Source organism: Dermochelys coriacea, chromosome 6, assembly GCF_009764565.3.
Source record: "Dermochelys coriacea isolate rDerCor1 chromosome 6, rDerCor1.pri.v4, whole genome shotgun sequence".
NCBI classification, from domain to species: Eukaryota; Metazoa; Chordata; order Testudines; family Dermochelyidae; genus Dermochelys; species Dermochelys coriacea.
Window position 1 is genome coordinate 60,691,923 of NC_050073.1, and position 12,086 is coordinate 60,704,008.

The 12,086-nt window shown below is 43.3% G+C and overlaps 1 protein-coding gene across 6 annotated transcripts in view; it reads right to left on the reverse strand.

Annotated features, from left to right (window-relative positions):
• SLC8A3 (solute carrier family 8 member A3) overlaps positions 1-12,086 on the reverse strand; it is a 185,984-nt gene that overhangs the window by 29,005 nt on the left and 144,893 nt on the right. The window lies entirely within an intron of this gene.

Consider the following 12,086-nt stretch of genomic DNA (forward strand, 5'->3'; position numbering starts at 1 on the left):
TTGGAAGTGTCCCTGCTTGAGGCACACTCTGTAGAAATGGAGAGGGCTTGCCAAAAACAGGAAGGCCTTGGTACACTGATGCACTGTCAGATCTTCTCTTGTATGTCAGATGTGAGTGCAGGCAGTAGCAGCGGTGACGGGGTTCACTGAGAAGAACATGGCCAGGGCAAAAAGTGTTTATAAAATGGGCACTGACCCTAGGACCAATGGAGATGGGGGTAACGCTGCTAGGCCTCACCCCCAGCAATTCACAGGGAAGTCCTGATTTTCATAGGTGCATCCTGTGCCCCACAAGCTTAGCTCACGGAGATTCAGAGTCCCAGATGGGCTGTAGATGTCACAATGAGCCATCATGTTGAGTCTTCACAGGTCTCTTGGCTTCCAGTTGCACCTATGCATGATGCTATTGCACTGACATGTGCCACACAGTCTCCCCCACCACACAAGGATGCTACTGCATTGCAACCAGGCATTGCAAATGCAGTTATTTGATCCTGCAAGATTAGTACAGGCTGAAGTACTAGAGTGTAGGAGGAGGCAATAAGAAAGGAGAGAACAGCCTTGTAAGGAACAACATAACTTCCCAGTTCCAAAAATGCTCAATATGGTCCTCCTGTTGTCATCGACTGTGATTACCTGACACCCCCTTCACCTCCCCTATCTCCTTAGTCTCCATAGTTGTCACAAAGAAAGATTCAGCTGGACCCTTTCTAGGTTTTATCCCTAGAAAACTGTGGCCAATACTCAAGCAAACCAGCTCCAAACTAATCTTACCAAGATCTAGATAAAATGCTTTATATTGGCTGAAAATAGCAAACCTCCTTTGTATAGGAACTGAGCCCTAGTTCCATCACTGACGTTTGCCCTCCACCCATCCCTCAAATAGAAAACTGTGCAACTGGTATCTCAAGATTGGGCTGTGATGATGTGAAGATTTGGTTAAATAATGATAATGCTCTCATTACCTATTACTATAGCTCTTTCAGTCCAAGAATCTCACAACACTGTACAGACAACTAATCAGTATTAGCACCTCCATTTTACAGATGCTGAAACGGAGGCAAAGAAAGGTTACGGTGAACATTTGAACTTACGCACCTAAATTGTGGGTTGATTTTCAAAGCTGGGGAAAAGAACCATGAGTATTGATTCTCAGTCCCTCACTACATCTACTAGACAATACTCCCAGACACATTTTTTTGATTCAAGTTTCAGTGAAGTGTCTGAAAATGAAACATCAGTCATGATTTGGTGCTAACATGAAAACATCAGTGGCACTATACATGACCACACAGTTAGCCTGGGTCTGGCAGTAGCTCATTGTCCTTCTGTGTCTATATGTGTTTGTGTTCTCTGATGTGCTTCTACTGAAAATAGCAGGGCCATTTCAGCAGAACACAGTAGGTAAGAATGCATCTGCCGTTCTCCTAAATGTACCAGACACCTGCTATGTGGTGTAATGTATGAGGTATGTCCTAATACTGCACTGATTTCTAAGGAATGCCCATGGAATGTCAGCGGCACAGCAGATGTCTCAGAAGATCAGCAATGAAAGGAGTCTGAGTAGACTCAGGCCTCTACATTTAAAGCCTCCTATGGGTTTTCAGAGTCTATTCTCACTAGATCCTAAAAAGAGAAGGATCACCTGGGATCAACTATTTGAATGATGAAATATTTTTGAGAATTCACTCAGGAAAGAGAAAAACTGATACCACTAGCTAAAGTCGGGTGTGGTGTAGATATGAAGTTTGAGGTCTTTATCCTATAGCTCTCCCATTTCAACTCACTCCTAAAATGCAACTCCCCTGTCTGTTCCTGTCCTGGGACCTATATACAGCTCTGGCAAAGCCCCATGTATCTTCTGGCAAACTGGATCTAACGTCTACTGCAAGACCTCCTAATTACTGTGACATTTCGAGAAGGTGGAATAGAAATTGTGCAGAAGCTTCAGGAACGTTCAGAAATGGAGATTTTAACTGAATTAAATATGAACATTAATAATAAAATTGGTACAATAACCCTGGTGTTATTGGTTTAATATTAAATTCAATTTATTTTACACTACTCTGAAATTTTTCGTGTGCCACAGATTTTTTGGTATTAACAATGTGTATCTGCAGATATTCAAGAGATAAGGTGGGTGAAGTAATATTTTTAATTGGACCAACAGAGACAAACTTGAAAATTTAGAGCCACACAGAGCTCTTCCTTCAGGTCTGGGAGATGTACTCGGAGCATCACAGCTAAATGATCTTTAAATATTCAGGGTAAATAGGCCAAATCCCCTGAGATGGGATATTAGATGGATGGGATCTGATTTACTATAGAAAACTGTTTCCTGGGTATCTGGCTGGTGAATCTTGACCATGTGCTCAGGGTTTGGCTGATTGCCATGTTTGGGGTCGGGAGGGAGTTTTCCTCCAGGGCAGATTGGAGAGGCCCTGGAGGTTTTTTTGCCTTCCTCTGTAGCATGGGGCATGGTTGACTGGAGGGAGGCTTCTCTGCTCCTTGAAGTTTTGAACCATGATTTGAGGACTTCAATAGCTCAGACATGGGTGAGGTTTTTCATAGGAGTGGTGGGTGACATTCTGTGGCCTGCGCTGTGCAGGAGGTCGGACTAGATGATCAGAGTGGTCCCTTCTGACCTTAGTATCTATGAATCTATGAATCTAAATGCAAGATGGAACAGATTGTTTAGAAACTGGTCTAACGAAAGATATTACCTCACTCACCTTGTCTCTCTAGTATCCCGGGGCCGACACGGCTGCAACACCACTGCATGTCTGCAGATAGTAATCGCAGATTGCAAAAGGTGTCAGAGGTTTGGGAAATTGTGTAGGGCACAGTTTGCATCTCTGGCATGCTGGGAGGTTGTTTGGGATTGTGGGGCATGCATAAGAGCTGGATGTCAATATCCACATGTACTTTGTTATTGTTATGTTTCAGAGCTAACATCCAACTGAGATTAAGAGGAGACACTGACATATTTTAGAGCTACTGTTTCAGGATGTTTGCAGTCTCAGGTGGGCATGATTATGTTGCTTAAACCTGATTCATGTTTGGAAGTTTTCTCTGAAACCTTAAGAATTAGAAATATAGGGCTTGAACCTCAACTGGTATAAACAGATGCAATTCCAATGATTTCAAATTTTCTTAAAACTAATGGTTAGATTCTGGATTCTCATTCCATAACAAGAGTGGATGCTGTGACAGATTTCATGGCTGCAGAATTGCGGGGAAACAAAGCGTAGAAGCAGATTTTTGGTAGTCCAGAGCCCAGTAACATGATGAAACCACTGCCAACAGCTGGAAAACCAATTGTTATGCTTATTGCTGAAAGCAGCTGAACGGGGGCCTTTCTGACCTTAGCACAACTAACAGACCAGGAGGGGAGGGGGAAATGAGTGACCTTGAGGAGTAAACATGACCCTGTGTCCTCCTGACTTGAGTTGTTTTTCCAAAGCATGCAGTTTTGCAAGATGGAAAATCTGCCAACAGTTAACTATTGCTATACACCTGGTTAACTGATAGAAACTACAGGCTGGAAATCTCCACACTTCACTTAACTTCTGCTCAGCAGTTTCTTTTGATGAGCAAGCTATGCAATACTAACAAAGTGGGTATAAAAACAAGAAGAAATCTCAGCTCGGACATTTGAGCAACCTGGACACTAGAACGCTTGGACACCTCTCAAGTTCCCCTGCAGATGGAAGCCGGCCACTGGACATTTGCAGTTATCTACTCGGGACCGCCTCAAGATCCCGGGTAAATATGAATTTGGGATTTTGGGGAATGTTTTACTAATCTGTTGAGGATGTGTGTAAGTGCTGGAACCTAAATAAAGTAAAGCTTTAATTGAAAGCACTCTTGTATTGTGCTGTTTATGCCAGCCACCTCTCAGTCAGACGGCCTTGTTGCCATTGATTTATTTCCTGCCACCGCCACACCAAGAGCAAAAGTTACCAAGAGCTTTGGGTACAGAAACCCCGGGTAACAACAGGGGCCTGAGCTCTGCTAACTCATCTCCATTTTGATACGCAGCGGCTCCTGCTTTTCTGGACTGAGACAGCCACACAGCCTTGGCACTATTCCTCAACCTTGACCTATAAGCACTCTGTTCCTTTCTAATGTTGAGTCTCCACACAGCTTCAGCTGAATGCACTTCAGTGCCAAGCGCAGTACCCCTTCTCTGGTATAGTTTTGGACCTCTGCACAGCACTGACAAATGTAATTCAATTTCTTCACACAAGTAGAAACGTTATTTTGGTGTGTAGAGTCAGTGTTCAAAATTAATCTAATAGTGAAATATTACTGGTCCCCTAAGCTACAATGATTATAAAAACATTGCCAGTTTTCATGTTTCATAAAGCTGTTATCATATTCTGGTGCTCTGGGATTTGAGTTTATACTTTTAATTTGCTTCTGAGCCTGCAAAAGAAGTGTTTTTCTCTTCTTCAGTTATGATATGGTATGATACATGAATATTTGAAGAAGCCTCTAAAGCTATGAATGAAACATCAAGAATACAGAACAGGAAACCAGGGGATTGCTTTATCTTTATCTTTCTGAGTGAATATAGTTCACAGAAGCAAGAACATGATTTCACAGACAGTAGCTTCCTTCTTGCACATGGACCCGCTAATGTACTTTAGTCATGACCTGTAACATCTCCTGCCAATCCAGTCCTGGATTCCCCTGCCCTTCTGCCAATACACACCAATGTGCATCTGAAGCACCCCTCTGCTTTTCGAACTGGGGCTCTAACACACCTCTGCTAGTGCACCTCATTCCTGATCTGCAGTGCCCTCTGCTCTTCCAGTCACTCGTCATGACACAGTTAAGCCAATGTACCTCACTCCTGAAGTGTGGCCTTACTGTTATTAGTGTCTAGGGTATTCTTAGGATGTCTGACAACCATATTACTATAAAAAGAAAAGGAGTACTTGTGGCACCTTAGAGACTAACAAATTTATTAGAGCATAAGCTTTCGTGAGCTACAGCTCACTTCATCGGATGCATTTGGTGGAAAAAACAGAGGGGAGATTGATATACACACACAGAGAACATGAAACAATGGGTTTATCATACACACTGTAAGGAGAGTAATCACTTAAGATAAGCCATCACCAGCAGCGGGGGGGGGGGGGAAAGGAGGAAAACCTTTCATGGTGACAAGCAGGTAGGCTATTTCCAGCAGTTAACAAGAATATCTGAGGAACAGTGGGGGGTGGGGTGGGGTGGGGTGGGGAGGAGAAATAACATGGGGAAATAGTTTTACTTTGTGTAATGACTCATCCATTCCCAGTCTCTATTCAAGCCCAAGTTAATTGTATCCAGTTTGCAAATTAATTCCAATTCAGCAGTCTCTCCTTGGAGTCTGTTTTTGAAGCTTTTTTGTTGAAGGATAGCCACTCTTAGGTCTGTAATCGAGTGACCAGAGAGATTGAAGTGTTCTCCAACTGGTTTTTGAATGTTATAATTCTTGATGTCTGATTTGTGTCCATTCATTCTTTTACGTAGATTTTACGTAAATTCTTGTCCAGTTTGACCAATGTACATGGTAGAGGGGCATTGCTGGCACATGATGGCATATATCACATTGGTAGATGCGCAGGTGAACGAGCCTCTGATAGTGTGGCTGATGTAATTAGGCCCTATGATGGTGTCCCCTGAATAGATATGTGGACAGAGTTGACAATGGGCTTTGTTGCAAGGATAGGTTCCTGGGTTGATGGTTCTGTTGTGTGGTGTGTGGTTGCTGGTGAGTATTTGCTTCAGACGACACATCACTCTCACAGATCTTGGGAGACAGACCAGTCCTTGCTTACAGACAGCCCTCCAGTCTGAAGCAAATACTCACCAGCAACCACACACCACACAACAGAACCACCAACCCAGGAACCTATCCTTGCAACAAAGCCCGTTGTCAACTCTGTCCACATATCTATTCAGGGGACACCATCATAGGGCCTAATCACATCAGCCACACTATCAGAGGCTCGTTCACCTGCGCATCTACCAATGTGATATATGCCATCATGTGCCAGCAATGCCCCTCTACCATGTACATTGGTCAAACTGGACAGTCTCTACGTAAAAGAATGAATGGACACAAATCAGACATCAAGAATTATAACATTCAAAAACCAGTTGGAGAACACTTCAATCTCTCTGGTCACTCGATTACAGACCTAAGAGTGGCTATCCTTCAACAAAAAAGCTTCAAAAACAGACTCCAAGGAGAGACTGCTGAATTGGAATTAATTTACAAACTGGATACAATTAACTTAGGCTTGAATAGAGACTGGGAATGGATGAGTCATTACACAAAGTAAAACTATTTCCCCATGTTATTTCTCCCCCCCACCTGTTCCTCAGATATTCTTGTTAACTGCTGGAAATAGCCTACCTTGCTTGTCACCATGAAAGGTTTTCCTCCTTCCCCCCCCCCCCCCCCCCCGCTGCTGGTGATGGCTTATCTTAAGTGATTACTCTCCTTACAGTGTGTATGATAAACCCATTGTTTCATGTTCTCTGTGTGTGTATATCTATCTCCCCTCTGTTTTTTCCACCAAATGCATCTGATGAAGTGAGCTATAGCTCACGAAAGCTTATGCTCTAATAAATTTGTTAGTCTCTAAGGTGCCACAAGTACTCCTTTTCTTTTTGCGAATACAGACTAACACGGCTGCTACTCTGAAACCTGTCATATTACTATAGGAAGCCACTAAAAGAAGCTCAGCTTTTACATCATAATAGCAATCCTATGTGCCCCTTGTCTAAACCTTGCAGGATGTGAGATGAGATGAACACATGATATGGCAGACACAGCAGGTAGCATTAACTCTACTTCCTGCTGAATTCCCAGGAGACATGAATCTATGTGGTCAATATATCCTTTTCCAGACTGTGACAGAGTGGGCAGGGCAGAGGATTCCATTTTCAATGATAAAATGGAGTAGATAGAAGGTATATAAAGCTAAAATAATTAATCCCTAGTATAATCTCCAGAGCTCCGGTAGAGTACCCTAGGGATGAATTTAACACATGATGTTTTCCTGCTTATTTATGTCTGGCCTCTGCATATACCCCTAATTAAGCAAGAACTACCCTGTTCGTATGAAATGTTTCCCATGATCACTTGCAAAATACCAACCACTGTATTAGAAGCAAGAAGGAGCCGGTCCTTTAAGGCTCGGAACTCCAGAGTAACCTAAGGTTCCGAAAGGGGCACCTGGCAACTACGGAATCATCACGACAACTCCAGGGTAAATTGCCTTTGATTCTTGCTTGGTTTGAGTCCAGGCAGAGAGGTAACAGCCAGTGAGAATCCAATAAGCTGAAGAAGAGTTTGGCTGGAGTGCAGACGAGCATGGTGGCATGGCCGAGATATGCAAGAATAACTTTTCTGATACAAATCCTTTCCCAGAGGGAGCTTTGCTTTCCTATTTACTGAAGTTGCCTTCTTTTTGCAGTTGCTATATATGATGCTATATTTGGCCTGGGTCTGAATCAAAACCCTGGATCCCAGACCCCCTGAGCTGGTTTTGTTGGCTTGTTTGTATAATAAGCTGAACCAAAGCTCCAGATCTGAACATTTGTTTTTTTCTAGGGTCTGGTAATTGGTATCTGAACTTCACAGCCCAGGCCAGTATCTAATATCTATAATGTTTGTGTTTTCTATATAATATGAAGCTCATGGGTCAAATGCTACTGTGTAGGTGACACATCAGTGGCCAACATTCTCCTTGGTGTAACTCCACTGAGATCAATGAAGGTTGTCCCCAGGGTGACTTTGGCTCAGCATGAGAGTAGATCAGAAAATCGGTATAACTAATAATGTAATTTATACCAATCTGGCATTGTGCTAAATGTGTATTGCATCCACTTTCCAACTCACTGTGTCATTTTCATCACTGCTTCCTTCACCACAGAACTGGCCCCAAATTTTATTCTGTAAACAATATTGATTAAGGGCAGGTCTACGCTACCGCTTCAGTCGATCTACCTTATGTTGCTCAGGGGTGTGAAAAAGACTCCCCACTGAGCCATGCAAGTTAGAGCGACCTAAGCGCTGTCCACACCAGCGTTATGTAGGTGCTGCCTCTCATGGATGTGCAGTAATTATGCCTACAGGAGAGTGCTCTCCCATAGGCACAGAGTGTCTTCACCATACACGCTACAGCGGTGTAGCTGCGCCAATGTAGCATTTCTAGTGTAGGCCTGCCCTAACATAAGGCCATGTCTACACTTACAAGCTTACAGTGGTACAGCTGGATCGGTTCAGCTGTGTCACTGTAAGAGCGCTTGTGTAACCGCGTTATGCCAATGGGAGAGAGCTCTCCCATTGACATAAAAAAAACCAGCTCAATGAGCAGCCGCAGTTGTGTCGGCGGGAGAGTGTCTCCCGCCAACACAGTGCTGTACACGCAAACGCTTAAGCCAGCAAAAAGTATGTCGCTCAGGGGGGTGTTTTTTCACACCCCTGAGCGACTGAAGTTTTGCCCACATAAGTGCTCATGTAGACATGGACTAAATGTTTTCTAATTTCTATTCCTAGAGAGCCTTTAAAGAGAAAGGGTGCCCTTGGACTGTTAGATGCAGAGTGTCCATAGAGGAAAAGTGATGCAAGGAGGGAAGCAGCAGTGGAGTCTTCATGAGACGCAGATTTGCACAACAACAATAGTCACTGACAGCACCAAGAAGTGAGAGCAGCACTGTCAGGATTGTACCAACACCTGAAAGGAGCTCAGTGACAGCACACATCAAATTGCTAGAGGCTAGCATCTCTGTGCAACTTACTGTAACTCTTGAGAAGGCAGAGGAACTTTAAGAGGCTGAGCTTCAGTAGCAGTGAGCTCTCTGTGTGCCTATGAGTTCATAGTTTTCCATATGAAGGTGTCTACAGGTTTTGACTCTATGAAACTGGAAGCAGGAGTGTGCTCTTTCCTTAAAGAAGCATAAAGAACTAAACATGTCCTTGAGCAAGTTAAACAATTCAGAAATGTTACTGCATTAGGCCTAATTCGGCTCCCTCTAAAGTCAACAGCAAAACTCCGTGACCTTAAGGGAGAAAAATCAGACCCATTCCCTTCATCGGGAAACTTGCCAAAACAAATTTGGTTCAGTCACTATATTGCAGGGCGAAATTATAATCCCACAAGGTAAATTTTTGATGGGGTACAGAGGACTGTTTGGAAAAAGAAATTAAAAGTTCTCAGAACTATTCCCATCCACGGATCATGAAATAGAACCTTCCAACTATAACTCTCGGCCACAACTTCCCTCTATGAAGTGGAGTCTTCCATGCTTGGCCTATCCACTGTTAAACGGATCCCTGAAAGAGACACATCCATCCCTGCTCCATGCCAGTGTAATACCGACAGACCCTGGTTGTTGGCAGGCAGGATCGAACCTGGGGCCTCTGGAGCTTAGTGCATGAGCCTCTACTGCATGAGCTAAAAGACAACTGGCTGTTAGCTAAGGCTGTAGAACAAACTCATTAATCTCTCTCTCTCTAAGTGGTCTCGGTGCCACTAGATGGGACAGAACACCACACCCAGAAGATGTGTGGGTTACACTAGGAAGGGTGGAATAGGGTTCCAAAACCACTGTCCATGAAGAAGAATCTTCTAAGAGGGATTCTGAGTTTCAAATTGCTATGAAGACATATTTTGCAGTAATCAACTTTTCATGAAGTTTCCAAGAAGGATTCTCACCCCTCTGTAAAGTGGAATAGTCCAAAATCAGCATTCACCTACTATCCCTGAAGTTCAGTCTTTTGCCAATCTGCTGTGAAGTGAATTGTCCCAAGTAGGGCTCTCAATTACCCGCATGAACTGTAATTTTCCAAGCATGGTCCCCACGCTTATGCAACATCAAATGGAATCTCCCAAAGTGGTATCTCATCTGCACTTGTTCACAACTCCAAATCTGTGCTCTGCGTGGCACTCTGGGGTTAACCACAGAGTAAGGTGGGATTGGCTCCCAGAAAAAGGAAACCAAGCTTTGCTCCTGTAATTCTGGAGTGCACAAAAATTGTTAAGGCTGATGTGTGACCAGAGTACAGACATCCTGGACTTCTCTGAACCCAGAGAGGTGCTGCAGGGGTGTGAGTAACAACATACCTAGGTCTGAATTGTGAGCTATTGTGACACCAGAGCCACCCAGAGAGTAACAGTGAAACCAAAAGATGTCACCTTTTAACGAAGAGGGACACTCAAAAGGTCCTGACAGAAGGCTGGCCAGGCAGATGGCTCAACATGCTGGGAGGCTTCTAAATCCTGCTATGCTCAGTTCACAGGGATTTGGTCCCTGTCACTGCAAATAAGAGGAACAGATGCAGCCACGAGAATCCATTAGTTAGCTTCTTGGAAAAGGAGAGGGAGACAAGAGTAGGAAATCCTGAGGGCAGGTGGCAGAATGGAGAGAACCAACATCCCTCCTCCCCCTCCCCCTGGCCTTACTTCCTGGGCAGGAAATGCACATTTCCTATTAGTTTTTTGCTTATCCACTTCAGTACTACCAAACTGAAGTGAGAGTTACCTTTATTGGTGCACCTTGCACTTTGATATGCCCCTGTTGAATTGCTGTCTTCATCACAGGACCTTGGCGAGATACCAACACTAACTCTGTTCTAATTGCAAAAAGAAAAGGAGTACTTGTGGCACCTTAGAGACTAACAAATTTATTTGAGCATAAGCTTGATGCATCCGATGAAGTGAGCTGTAGCTCACGAAAGCTTACGCTCAAATAAATTTGTTAGTCTCTAAGGTGCCACAAGTACTCCTTTTCTTTTTGCGAATACAGACTAACACAGCTGCTACTCTGAAATCTGTTCTAATTGATTTGAATTCTCTGAGCATATTGACAAAATAGCTGATAAAGGAGATTTACATGATATGATTATTTGGACTTTCAGAAAGTCTTTGAAAAAGTCCCTCACAAGAGGCTATTCAAGAAACTAAGTAGCCTAGAGTGCAAAGTAAAGTTTATCATTTTTTACTGCCTAAGGGACAGGAAACAAAGAATAGGAATAATCAGTCTATTTCTGTCAGGGCAAAAAGGTTAACAGTTAGGTGCCACAAGGTTCTACACCAGTAGTGAGGCTCTTTAATATATTTATTAATGATCAGGAAAAGGGACTGAGAAGAGAGGGGACAAATGTTGCAGGTGACACAAAATTATTTAGTGGAAAAAGCTGTATTAGATATTTATATGGATAATGAAAACATCCACCAACTAGGGGCAGGATGTCCCATAGTCATTCACGACACAAACCTTTGCACCTGCCACTGAGTTATCTAGCACAGGCAGGAGCTGGCCAGAAAATGTTTTTCTTTCCATGGATTTTCATCAAAAAACTGAAAAATTTTCAACTGAAACCCCAAACATGACCTGCTTCCCAGTTTTCGGTTTTCCAATGAAATAATAAATAAATAAAATTCCAAGGAAATCAGACACTTTCCATGAACATTTTCCTTTAGTCAAAAACCAAATTTTCTGCTTAAAAAAAAAGTTTCAACCAGCCATCATACTGGGCATTCTTGGCAACAGGTTCCTGGTCTAGCTGGATGACCAGTCTGATCTGGTATTGCAATTCTTAAGTTCCTACAGTTCCAGCTGAACACTGGCACTTGCCAGAAGATCTCCATCAAAGCACAGAGTGGGTTCAAGTAGCTGCTGCCACAGTGGCCATTCATCACTTTAGTTTATTTTTGGGGATGGAGTGGGCAGGGAATAGGGGATGGGCAGGTGGATTGGCAGAGGCCTTCTTCAGTCACACAGTAGTGCTGTGATAGATACAGGTAAACTGATGGGAGCTGGGTCTGCCTCTGGCATTCATGCAACAAGCAAAAAGCATATGTGGGACAAGGGATGGGATAGATTTCGTGAGTCTGTGCCTCGGTGCCTCACAAAGATTGTAATATAGATACCAAGCTCTGAGCATGAGCCTGCAAAGGTACATATTCCAGTGTAAATTGGGATGCCAATCAATGGACTAAGACTTCTCCAGTATAAGCCTCAGCTCTAGTAAATACTATATAGAGATATATTCTTCACTGGTTCTTTCTATTGGTACGTAT